This window comes from Rhipicephalus microplus, chromosome 6 (assembly GCF_043290135.1).
Source record: "Rhipicephalus microplus isolate Deutch F79 chromosome 6, USDA_Rmic, whole genome shotgun sequence".
In the NCBI taxonomy this organism is placed as follows: Eukaryota; Metazoa; Arthropoda; class Arachnida; order Ixodida; family Ixodidae; genus Rhipicephalus; species Rhipicephalus microplus.
Genome location: NC_134705.1, coordinates 198,883,739 through 198,897,309, shown reverse-complemented (window position 1 = coordinate 198,897,309; position 13,571 = coordinate 198,883,739). Strand labels below are relative to the sequence as shown.

General features: G+C 46.7%; 1 protein-coding gene across 1 annotated transcript in view; it reads left to right on the top strand.

The window, feature by feature from the left end:
- The first annotated feature begins 201 nt into the window (after positions 1 to 201).
- Positions 202 to 13,571, top strand: part of LOC119166878 (beta-1,3-galactosyltransferase 1) — a 30,782-nt gene continuing 17,412 nt past the window's right edge. The window contains exon 1 of the mRNA XM_037418262.2: positions 202 to 334. The gene's annotated coding sequence lies outside the window, so the exon portion shown is untranslated. The remainder of the gene's footprint in view (positions 335 to 13,571) is intronic.

Genomic DNA, 13,571 nt, shown 5'->3' with positions numbered 1-13,571 from the left:
TTGTTCTCGCGCTATAACTATCGTCACGCCATACCAACTAGCCCAAGCTGCCACACTTCTGGAGGCGACGTAACGGTAGCTCACTCGAGGTAAGTAAGAGAAAGAAAGGGGCAGAAAGGGAGAGAGGGGAGGTCCTGTGACCCCTGGCGCCCCCCTGCGGCAAGGCGAGACCGCGGAGGAGCGCGCCGCCCTCGCGGCGACGTTTCGCAAGCGGAGACGCGCATTGCCGCCAGCGCCAGCAACACAACCGCCGAGGAAACATGCTTTCTCCCGGGAAGGACGACGGCGGCTCTTCGCAGGCGCACCACCGCCCGACGTCGCCAACCGCGCTCGGGTGAGTACCGTCTCGTAGTTTGTGCAGTGGCGCCACTTGTACACTGCACGCTGGGGTCGTCTTTCTAACCAGTGAGACCAAACTCTTTGCGAACTGTACAAATGCTGCTGAGCGCGCCGATGGATGGCGTGATTGAGCGCGATACCGTCTATCGAAGCATAGCGCACGTATACGGCCGCCGCCAGAAGCCACCGTCCGTCGACAACGTCGACTGTGCCCGGGCGAGAACGGTTTTGTTTTCAGTGACACTACTCCTGGAGTTGTGCTTCACAAGTGAGGCGAACGGCACGTTGTCTTTCTTTTCGTTTTTTTACCTTTTTTTCCCTTTTTTTCGCGAACTCTTCGGATCGTGCGCTTACGGCTTGCGTGATCTGTCTCTATGCATACGCTCGAAGCACAGTAGACGCCGAAAGTTAAGGCGACCGAGGGACCTCTGAACAGCTGTAGTAATGACCTACAGCCAACGCTTAATCTCGACGACGCATTGTTTGCATACGAGGACATGCTGTGAATTCGAATTATACATAGGTTGGATGATACTGACACTGAAAGCACAGTGCACCTACAGAAGAAGCCAGAAGTTCACAGACCGCGGTAAATCCGCACAACTAAAGTCGGGACCTGAGCCAGCCCGCTATCCTAAAGCATTGCTTGCGTACCCCCGGGAAAGGCTGTAGATTTCAATTCTGTGGGTTGCTTGGCGGAAATCCATCGTAGATGTCGCTATCCTGAAAGTTTGCCAGAATACGATAACGGGCCTGTGCTCGAAGTCAACGTACTGCGCTGTCCTCGCGTATGCCAGATACCTCGTTAGCTTAGGCAATGCCCATAGTGGTTATGTGTCAATTGTGTGTGGGAATTTGAGAAAATCGAAATGATTTGGAGGAACTTGACAGACTGAAGGCAACTTATCTTACTAAACGCTCAAGAGCGCAAGCATCGCGCTTGCTCATATATACAGGATGTTTCAAGAAATTAGTACAGTATTGTTTAAAAATCAGCAAAAGAGGCTATTTGCTCGCTGTCTTCACAGTTGCTTTCTCTGTAGTGACAGTCATCTTAAGATAGTTTAGGGCATCATTTAGAGCAGCAATTAAGAAATTTAAAATAATTAACTTCTAATTAGTGGGGTTGGGCAGTTAGTTCAAATGAGAGAATTGAAGTCCTTGATTCGAAAAACCCGTTGCCGCTTTGAGATTGCGGAAAAACAGCCTCTAGTAAAAACTACGAGTTAATGAAATTATCCTAAATTCTGCGGCGAAACCGAAACCAAAGGACCGACGAGCGCAACAAGCAGACGACTATAATGACGTAATTGTTCAAAACACTGGTTACAGGGCTGCAGTTCTTTCCCGTTCGTCAACGTATGTGCGTCATGCGGGCTGTAATTGCGATCGCAGCCCACTCAACGAAGTCGGTTTGATGGTTGATACGTCAACGCTTCCTCATTTAAGTTGCGCTCTTTCGAGTTTCGGTTTCACCGCAGTTTTGGGAAGAATTTCATTGCTTCGCAGTTATTACTAGAGGCCGCTTTTCTGAAATATCAAAGTGACCATCGGTTCTTCGGATGAGTAACTTTAATTCTGCCATTTGACTTTACTGCCTACCTCCACTAATTAAATAAAAGTTAATTAAATAAACCTCCCTAATTAATCTACGAAATAATATCTTCAACCTCTTAAAGTGCCTGCCGCTACAGAAAAAGTAACTGCAAAGACAGCATACGAATAGCGTTCTTTACAGATTTTTTAAGAATAATGGACACATTTCTTGAAACACCCTGTATCAAGCATACATGCATGCATACACACAACCCCCCCTTCCCCATGCGCTCGCACGAAAAAAAAAAAACAATCGTGTGTGAGTGTTTGATTGCTTGGGTGTGTGTGTGTGTGGGGGGGGGGGGGGGGTCATTTATGCACTCTCATTCAACTTTTACTAAGATGAAATGGATTCCCGTGACATATGAGCTGTCGTGCCTAATTAAAAAAATAAGACTTAGGAATGACAAGAAATGACACAGCCTTCATCTTCCCATTGGAATTAACATCAATTGTTGTGGTTTAGCGTAGCAAAACAAAGGTGCCATCATGAGAGACGCCGTTGTGGAGGTCTCCGGAAATCCCGACCACCTGGGCTTCTTTGGCCCTTTCGGCCCTGGTGTCCTACAATAAGGACACAAAGGAGTTTTGCTGCCAATCGGGACAAAACTCGGGAATTGAAAGAGCTGTCTGAGGTATCCTAAATAAATTAGACAATATAGTTTTGTTCGTCATCGTCTGTTTCGGAACTTGGGAAACGGGAAAGCAAGATGGCGGAAGGTGAAGAAGATGACACTCACCGCAACCGAGTATTTGATGTCATATTTTTTTTTTCATATTGTGTCTAAGATGTTTAACTTCCAACTTGCTAGGTGGGTCTTCCGTAACACTAGCACGTCGTCCGCCAGACTCGACAATATCTGTGTCCTAAATAAGGGACACCAGGGCTCAGCGACTTTCAGAGCTCTGTATGACTTCATGCCAATCCGGAACTGTAGCCCTTGTGACAACTCCCGGTTTGTTGTTATTCTAGTCGAGAAACCTGCTTAGATCTCTGCGTTAATGTGTATGGCGTCTTCAACAGCAATATAGTACGTAATGAATTTAACGTCGTTTTTTTTTTTTTTTGCACTACACAACGAAGGCGCCGTGAGGGAGCTATAGAAGGTGATGACGATGAAGTGCAGTTCAACCAACTTGCCCTTTCAGACATAGGCAGAAATAATTCTGGCGCTGCGAGGCTGATCGACTTCGGCAATTTTTTATGACGTTAGAAGGTACCCAAATGCGAGACGTGCGTCGAATGGGACTCCACCAAGGAAAAGGAACACTCGACAAGTAAAACAAAAGTTGCGATAGCCGTGTATTGATACAACCACTGATTGTACGGATCTTCCTTTCTGAACAAATATTTTAAAATCTGTTTCAAGTAAACAACTTTTTTTTTTCGCTCCTCTGCGACTTCATATAGCTCTCCTAACAAACGTTCTGAATGCTGATGACACTGGGAACGGCTCCGTGTATCATTTGACACATCTGGTGCTAGCTACTGAACATTCGGGTAATTAATTATAATAATTAATTATAATCGTGGGGGTTTAACGTTTCAAGACCACGACATGATTATGAGGGTTGCCGCATATATCGTGGAGGGCTCCGGAAATACAACCACCGGGCTTTCTTGCACATAAATGTAAGTATGCGGGCCTCAATCGGGTAATTAATGATACGTACGTTTCACAAACAGTGAGGATGCCCGCATCGCCGTGGAGCAAACTGGACGCTGTTCTCATCAAGATCGAAAGAAGAGAAATTCGAATGAATGGCTGCTAGACGCCTGAAACATTAATTTGAACTAACAGACGGAAAAGTCGACGAACTGAGTACAGGAGATGTTATTAAGAGTGATCATTATGTAATTGTGAAGAAAGAAAATTGCACGATAAAAAAATTAACTGTTCGCTGACAGGGACCGAACGTGTGACCTTCGAATGACGCATCCGATGATATTGTACCAACTCAGCCATACAGTGGCGGTCATCCCATGGTCCACTTCATGGGGATATCATGGTCGTAAGATATGGCGTTATATGCATTCGTGAAGATAATGATAATCTTCTCCGCTTGTCTAGTCGATAGTACCCAGCCAGTAAACAGTGAGTGTTCCGAAAGTATATCGCCTGGCTGTACTTCGTAAGATGGCGGCGTAGGCAAAGCACAGACAGTATGATCGCGGTTTATGAAGCGCTTCGCTATATTAAAGTGGGTCGTTCAGCGCTGACGATCCAAATATAATGAATTAGTAACAATTGCATAGACTTTCAGTCCCGAAACAACCATATGAAGAACTCCGTAAATTGCGAAATTTCGACCCCCTGGGTTTCTTCAACGTACACAGGCTTAAACATTTTGAGCAATATTATGTCGAAGCTGCCATTTGAATGGGCAATGCAATTTGAAGCAACGCATTTCCCGTACCACATATATTATGGATAATTCGCTAAGGGGATATTCGACCACTGTATTGGCGTTGATCCCCAGAAAGACTCAACTGTGGACGCTTATTCTAAAGTAAAGATTTTGTTCAGTATTTATGTGTGAACACGTGGGGACCGTGTCTCACTAATATATATATATATATATATATATATATATATATATATATATATATATATATATATATATATATATATATATATATATATATGTGTGTGTGTGTGTGTGTGTGTGTGTGTGTGTGTGCGCGTGCGTGTGTGTGTGTGTGTGTGTGTGTGTGTGTGTGTGTGTGAGGAGACAATTTCTGTCTCTGCAGCTTATCCAGACAAATCGCAGTAGGCGGGTAAATAAATCGAGTACCACTATACAAACTTACAAACATATTTCTTCTGCAGCCATAGGCCGCGTGTTTTGAGACCCCTGTTATGCGCGGTAAGTTGCAACGACGGGTAAATCACCGGTTTTCATCTTTTACGAAATAACAAAATTCCCGCATAACCACGAAGTGAATAATGATGAGGGAGCTTGCTCCAAAGGTGAAATTCGGTAAACCGTGAATCCGTCGTACATCTGCTTAATCATTATCACATAAAGATGTGACACGAGAGTTGTTGTGGTGTGATTGTATATACACGTTACATACACAATGTTTATTATTTACATATCAATGTACTATATATGCAGATATGTACATACTAATGCAGTATATACATTTTGTTCAAGAGAGAGAGAGAGAGAGATAAAGATGCAAAGAAAGGCAGGGAGGTTAACCAGACGCACATCCGGTTTGCTACCCTGCACTGGGGAAATGATGAAGGGGAGAAAAGAGCTTATTCAAGGATCAGATAAGCTTGGAGGAACGTACATTTTCCTTTTATTGTAACGGCTTTGTAATCCGTAAAGTACAAAGGCAGTTGATCTTGAATTATAGGATGGAGTGGAAAAGTTTAGAAGATTCCCGACGGCGAGCACGCGCTGCAGACGCGTTGCGAGCCCTCCGGGCCGTTACCTTGGCGTCTGCTGTGTTCATAGTGGGTGTTCATAGTGGGTAGCGATATCGAAGCGCACTGAGTGATGTCCGGCAAAAGACACAGGAAGCGCACCGAGATCAAGCACTGTTTATAGGCACGGCCACCTAGCGGTCTCCGACCAAACTAGAGCACGCTCCGAGAGTAGAGCAAGCGTTGCCTGAGCGGCGGCGCGCCATCTAGTGAGCACTGTTTAAACGAAGAGCACAGCTTCGCCTCTAGCGGGAGCAATGAGCACTAAAATACACACCGGCGGAACGACGAGAGACACCCCCCCTCTTTCCCAGCGAAAGGAGCAATCTCCTAAAACTTCGCTGAACACGCAGTGTCGCTGGAGACGATGTTTGACAAGCGAAGTTGCCAAAGCTGCACCAGTTACAGCCTTGAAGGCAAGTTCGCTTGTAAAAACTTCGCGTGTTCAGCAATTTTTTTTTCATTTCGTAAAGGTTCCATATTTCTAGAACTTCTTCCTTTTTCAGTATATATTCCTCAACGAGTCACTTCGTTTCTGATACGCGGCGTCGCTGTTTCTACGTACAGCGTTTCTGAGACTTGTGCGCTTAATTCCGTGAGAGCACGGAGCTCATGGCCTTCAAGAAACATAACGATCCGTCCTTATAATTTTTACGATCGTTTAGCTTGTCGTCTTCTGTAGTATTCACGGGCCAGCTATAGCGCTGCCTAATTTACGTGTCTCTGGAAGCAGGCCACCGTATCAGAATAATTTGATTCTGCAAAACACTGCAGAGTGCTATGCAGACGCAGCTGCCGCAGACAACGTAGCTGCCATTAGAACATCTATAGCTATGTAATCGGGTCGTCTGTATACCACAGGTACTACAAGTTCCTGCTCTGACCAAACTAACATGCATCATCTGGCTTCCCGAATAAGCATTTCCTCTCTTGTGCGTATGCACCCAGATGCCAGAGTTTGTCCGAATCATGGGCGTTCTTGGTTCACTTGCTTCCATCAGTACTGCTATACAAATTCGGGCGCCGCTGTTTCGCGTGGTTTGTTGTAAAAAAGAACAAAGATGTCTCGAGAGCCACTGTGAAAGCGAAAGCAGGAAAATGCTGTGGCGAGGAATTTTGGTGATACGTTAATAGGCGCGCGAGGCTGCATTCGCTCGAAGCGGAAGTGTTTTATTTTTTTTTTTTTAGTGTACCTGCCACGCCTGAGTAAATCTAGGCGCTCTGCAGTAGCCGGCTTTATAATGTCTCTGGCGAGGCGCAGCTAAGCCGAGTTGGCGGCTCGGGGGTCAAAATATATATGAAAGAAATAAAGGCCGCATTGGCACGCACTAGTTGTTACGGCGAAATTAGCGTGTTTAGTGTATGCACTAATTATACGGTCGCTCGTAACTTCCGCTGTTGGCGAGACGGCCAACAGAACGTGACCTTCGCTAGTCGTATATTGTATTCACATTCTGCACTGAACTTCCCCACTAAAGTTCGTTCCGGAGTCTGTAAAAAGTGCATTGATCGCTCGCTCGCGCCAGGGAGAGTTCTTGTTCTTCCGGAGCCTCGACGGTGGTATCAAGTACGCGTAGTACATTACGTGCCCGAGTTGCCGTATGCTGTCGTCCCTTGGCGTAGCGTAGGCAAAACCACGTCTTAAAAAACACAAAAAAGAGGGAAGAAGGGAGAAAGAGATGGGATAAATAGGAAGAACGATAGAAATAGAGAGGAAAACAAGACTAAAGAAGAGAGAAGCAAGGGAGGTCACCAGCCTCAACACTTCCGTCACGCTTGGCAACCATAGAATTTTTTTCTCTTCTTTTTCTTCCTCCAGAAAGCCTCTACATGATTTAATTGGCACCCTGTATGTGAAGCACCCCACTATCATTATCTATTTATTGTGTATAACGTCTACAGAAAGCTTCGAAACGCCACCCCTTTTTAATAAACTTTGTCGGTAAACAATATGAAGTGCTTATCAGTTATAACCTATGTGACGTGCCGTCGTGGCCGTCGGATATATGTGGGTTCCGAGGCGATGCAAGAATGACGTCCACACACATTGGAGGCCAGGAATGTACTGCCAGCCCATTTTCTTTATTTCTCGAGGCCTCACGAGCTCGTCGCCTATCTTCGTCGTCTTCCTCGCGCGAAGGCGCGAGACACACACCGAGAGTCGTCTGCTATCACTCGTGACAACGTAATATATATTCGCATGGACAATATATGATTAAAGTCAAAGATAATCAAGCCTAAGCTTTTTATAGGCAATTTCTTTTTAGATTCACATTCTTTCGGTGTTTAGGCATTACTATGACACTTGATTGATTGATATGTGGGGTTTAATGTCCCAAAACCTCGAGGTCCTGCTTGTGTGGAGAAGGAAGAAAAAAAAGCCTTTATTTAAACCGGCAGTTCTTGATAATCCAGAGTTCCAGATAACGTACCACTTAGCGCGCACGTTGAATCAGGAGGGAATTATTAGCAGAATATTCTTGGATTTGGCTGCTTGGTTCATAGAGAAATTTCGCCAAGTGAACAAGACAAGGACAAAAAAGTACGCATGAAAGAAGGACGAGCGCTGACTTTCAGCTGATTGATTGATTGATATGTGGGGTTTAACGTCTCACAATCACCAAATGATTGAGAGACGCCGTAGTGGAGGGCTCCGAAACTTTCTACCCTCTGGAGTTCTTTAACGTGCACCTAAATTTGAGTACACGAGCCTACGGCATTTTCGCCTCCATCGAAAATACAGCCGCCGTAGCCGGGATTCGATCCCGCAACCTGCGGGTCAGCAGCCCAGCTACTATAGATCACCGCGGAAGGGTGACTTTCAGCTAAGTGTTTCATCATACAAAAGAGATATACGTGTATGTCTGTGCGCACATCATCTGCAGGTAATGAAGGTGCGCAGGATGATGATGATGGTCGAAATCTCATTACTCCTAAAAGAGGGGACCGGCCGAGAGGTCGGTTACGCTGCTTAGAGGAGGTCAGCGGGGATCCCTTGGGACACCGCAGCCTCCAATGCACGCGAGATTACCCAGCGTTGCTGTGCCGAGTCAGCGATATGCAGAAGGGACGTCCCATGTATCTTCTGCGTGAGAAGCGTCAGCGTACAGTGGACACGTCCGTGCCACGTGTATGAGGGTGGACGATTGTGGGAAGTATTTACAGTGTGGTGTCACGAGGTGTGGGTATACCTTGCTATAAAGCCCGGGGTTGGGAAAGACACCTGTCTGCAGCTTGCGCCACAGGACGGCATCACGTCGAGGGAGGTCTTTATGGACGATAGCGGATAGTCTGTAGTGCTGTAGAATGTCTGTGTAAGTGACCAAAGGAGTTAGTTCTTCGCGGGCCTGGGAGGGCGAAGAATGAGAAGGCGTGAGGAACTCCGCCCGGCAGTTGAGATCTCGTGCGAGAGTGTGTGCCTGCGCATTTGCACTAAGAGATTCGTGAGCTGGGGCCCAGATAAAAAAACGAGGTGAGACAGGTGGGGTGTGGTGCTTTATGATTGAGTATGCCTGTGTAGAGATACGGCCCGCGTCAAAATTTCGGATGGCGAGTTGGGAATCGCTTACGATCACCTTGGTTATTGGGTCGGTCATTGCCAAAGCGATGGCAACCTCTTCGGCAAACTGTTATATTGGTGGAGTGGATTACACTGCATACCGTGCTCCACCCACGGTGTGGGGTCAGGACGAGGGAGATGCGCATTGATCGAAGCGCTTGACTTGACATTAGATATCGCTATTGTACGTGTATAATGTGAATGAATCGCTGAAGTTCCGGCGCGAAATTGGAGGTCAGTGAAATTCGGTATCTAGATTTACCCCCGCATAGTCGCCGTACATCTCGCGACGCCGGCTGAATGCAAAACATGGACTTCGATATGCTGTCTTCGACCGCCGTTGTAGTAGTCTGTGGCGGTATCGGCACTACGCGTGCGTGCGTCTTCGTGGGTCCGGCGCCTCTCCACAGGAGTGTGCGGCCTTGACCCGGGCGGACGACTTCTTCTTCGGCTTGTTTCTTGTTCTTCCTTCCTCTGCTCGTGCCGAATCCAAAACGCTCCGCTCTCCCGACCACCGGATGAGGAGCGGGAGCTCCTTTCAGCCTCGTCGTCACTGATTGGCCGATCGGTGCGTTTCCCTTTCCTCTTGTGCGTTGTGATCGCCCGCGATTGAAATCAGTATGCACGCTCCCTCCTCGCAACCGACACTGTTTACACCCCGCTCTCGATAGAATTGTGTTCTGTTGTTGAACGCGCGCGCAAATACGAAGCTCGGGCGGTGGCTCTTGGTGACCCGTACATGAGGTCAAGTTGCTTCCCACGGCGGTCACGTGGTAACGTCATGATGTTATCACGCGTGCGTGGTTTCCAAGCAGGTTAAAGTGATATCTGCAAGATTTATTTAAACCTCCTTGGTGCTTTTACTCTTGACACTGGCAGCTTCCAAGGGGACTGCCATCGCTGCTATATTTATTATTTTTTTTCTTTGGGGGGGGGGGGGGGGAGGGGGGCACAGGCCAACCACGGCATGCGAAGTGACACGAGCCAACGTACCACTGACATTGGCAAAACAGTGATGCTGCATGCATATGAAACGCCAGGTCGACCCTCACTTTACAACGGAGGTGTCACGGCATACATGACGTTCCTGTTCGGGTCACGTGACTGTTCTGCAGTGGTGGCAGGCGTGCATCCTCTCTCTCTCTCTCTCTCTCTGTGTGTGGGGGGGCGCGTGTGTGTGTATGTGTGTGTGTGTGTGTGTGTGTGTGTGCGTTCGTGTGTGAGGGTGTGTGTGTGTGCGTGTTTGTGTGTGTGTGTGTGTGAGAGAGAGAGAGGGTGTGTGTGTGAGGGTGTGTGTGTGAGTGTGTGTGTGAAAGTGTGTGTGTGTGAGGGTGTGTGTGTGTGCGTGTGTGCGTGCGTGTGTGTGTGTGTGTGGTGTGTATGTGTGTGAGGGTGCGTGCGTGTGTGTGTGGTGTGTGTGCGTGCGTGTGTGTGTGTACGTGCGTGTGTGTGTGGTGTGTGTGCGTCCGTGTGTGTGCGTGTGTGCGTGCGTGCGCGCGCGCGCCTACACCAGCATTATAGCAGTGCGATCGGCGATAGTTATAGCGCGAGAACAGAACGACGACAAAGAGACAAGAATCTCTTTCTCTTTGTCGTCGTTCTGTTTTCGCGCTATAACTATGGTCATGTCATACCAACTTGCCCAAACTGCCACACTTCTAACTTCCTTTACAACGTGGAAAAAATAACAGCGCGAGACGTATCGTACAGGAAACAACTTAGTCGGTGGTTTCTGCAAGTGCTCTATATATCTCAGTGTTCATATTTTGGATTTACAGCCCACAACTAAAAAAATTAGGTACTTAAGAATTACTAATTAATTAGTATGGGGAGAAACAAAAAATATCATGAGTACCTACAGGCTAGTGCGAGTAGTATGCGTTTGGTTCAATTCGCCTCTTAAGTGCCTCTCACTTTCAAATTCTTGGCGCAAGTTATGTGGGACACCCTGTATGGTTATACCGCTTGTGTATAAAGGAGCTTGAGGATCGGAGAATCGAAGTGATTTCGTACCTGTGCGCATAGCATTTATTTATTTATTTATTTATTTATTTATTTATTTATTTATTTATTTATTTATTTATTTACAAAACTTGAATTCCTAGTTTAGAGACATAGCAGGAGAGAACACAGTGCTGGGGCGGCGGAAAAAATGTGTTAGCCGTCGTAAAAAAAAGCCCCGACTGTAAGGAAGGCTATTAAAAATGAATCAATTTTCACAAAATGCTCGCCGAATGCCACTAAAGATCTTTTATTGCGAAAGATCTAATTTCACCAGGCGGAAAATTACATTGCTATATTGTGCGTCAAAATGGGTGTTATCTTCAAGGCATGGGAGCCTGTTTTGCGCTATGAGCTCCTGATACGAACTCCTGATACGACTGAAAGCAGATCGTTCTCAGTCCCACCAAAAGGAAATATTTCCAAGAAACGCCCATCGCAAGTCTATCGATTTCCAATTGCATTGAATTGACACCATATATATTAAATTGATTATATCGTACAACTATTACAGTGCCGAGTTCTATGAGGCTCCTATACATTGTGAAATCTGCGCTACAGTGATTCCTCATTTTAGAAAAAGGTGAGGAATTTGTGCGCTCACCACTGTCTGCCTTTCACTGCTCGAGGACATCACTCCACTATCGCCCTCTGTGTCAGAGGGTGACAGTGGAGAAAGATCACTAGTACAAGTCGTCTTCTACTAGTTCAAACAAGTAATCAGTAGTGTGCAAGTCGTTTTCAAGTCGTTTGAGAGTTATCAACGAGTCGTCCTAAATGTATGACGCATCAAGAGTGTGCATAGAGCATTCGAACCAAGGGAACACTCAGGCAGAAGCTAAGAATGCGTTCATACTCATGCTAAATGTGTTCGGTCGTGCGTTCGGGAAAATCACCATTGGACTTGACAGCGTATCGCCCTATTGCCCTCGCAAGCTGCCTCGGAAAAGTGATGGAAAGAATGGTTCTATTTCGTCTCGAGTGGTACTTGGAACGATACACCAAATACCCTTCTTGCATGGCAGGCTTTCGTCGGAGCCGCTCCTCCATCGACTGTGTCCTTGACTTATCGACATTTGTTCAACAAGAAAAAAGTCGCAAGCGCATATCAGTGGCACTCTTTCTTGACGTGAAGGGTGCATAGGCTAATGTAGCTCACGATGCCATCCTCACTTCTCTCGCAGCAATGGGCATTGGTGGACGAATGTTTCAATGGATAAAAGATTATATAACTGGCAGGGGTTTCTTTGTGCAAACATATGAGGGTACAACTGCTGAACATTACACCTACTACGGAGTACCTCAGGGAGGAGTACCTACATTGTTCAATGTGGCCCTCATTGGTCTGGTGAAGGTTCTGCCAAAGTCGGTGTGCCTATCCATATACGCCGATGATATTTGCCTCTGGAGTGCTGCAGTTACTCGCCCTCAGGTGCGTGCACGAATACAGCGGGCAGCAACCCTCACAACAACCTACCTTCAGAAATAAGGCCTAACTATATCAACTGTGAAGTGCGCGTTAATTGATGGCGTTTACACGCAAACCAATGACGCCATACCCTGTTTACATCAATGGGCAGAGTGTCAAACATGCACGTACGCATCGCTTCCTGGGCATAATAATCGACAGAAGTCTTTCGTGAAGCCCGCATTGTGCGTACTTGAAGAAGAGACTGCTATCTATTGTGCATATAATGAAATTCATGTGCGGGAAAGCATGGGGAACTTCTGTGGCCTCCATGCTACAGCTGTACAAGGCCCTATTTCTGGGTCTATTGCGCTACAGCTTGCCGGTACTGACTAACACTTGCAAATCCAATACTCATTCATTGGAGAGTTTGCAGGGTCAGGCACTGCGTATCTGCCTAGGACTGCCCCGATGCGCTTCTACTTATGCCACAATCATGCTTGCCAAAGACCACCCGGTCAGGACATATAGAGTTGTGGATTGCCTCAGAGCGCACATTCGACATGCTAGCCGTGTCCCCGGCCACCACTTGGCCCTTCTACCCTCCGGAAGACCACGTGCTACGTTTTCAGACGTCGTAGCCAAGCACTTAAACAGCATTCCATCAGGATATACGCCAGCTGCGAGAATGGCATGTCCTTTGTGGTGCCTCGACCAGCCGCAAGTACGTCTAGAAATTCCGGGAATAAAAAAAAAAAGCAATCACTCCAGAGTAGCATTGAAGCAAGCAACACTGCTATTATTACATGAGTTGTACTTAGACCGAACGCAGATATACGCTGATGGGTCCGTCTCGTCCAGCAGCTCATCAGGTGCCGCTGTAATTCCGGCTGCAGCAATGACAATCAAGTTTAAGTTGTCGCATATGACTACATCTACGGCATCAGAGCTTGCTGCTATAAGGGCTGCTTTACAATATCTCGTTCAAGAACGTCCAGGAAAATGGGTCATATTCTGTGATTCGAAGGCAGCGTTTCAGAGTTTGCAGTCTGCCATGCGTAGGAGGAGTCATGAACAATTAGTACAAGAAATAAGACATTGCCATCATGAAGCTCTAGCACGAGGGCATGATATTATATATCAATGGCTGTCTGGACATAGCGGTATTACCGGAAATCAATTAGCCGATGATGCAGCCCGCTCAGCCCATGAAGGAACCCGTGTATAGTCC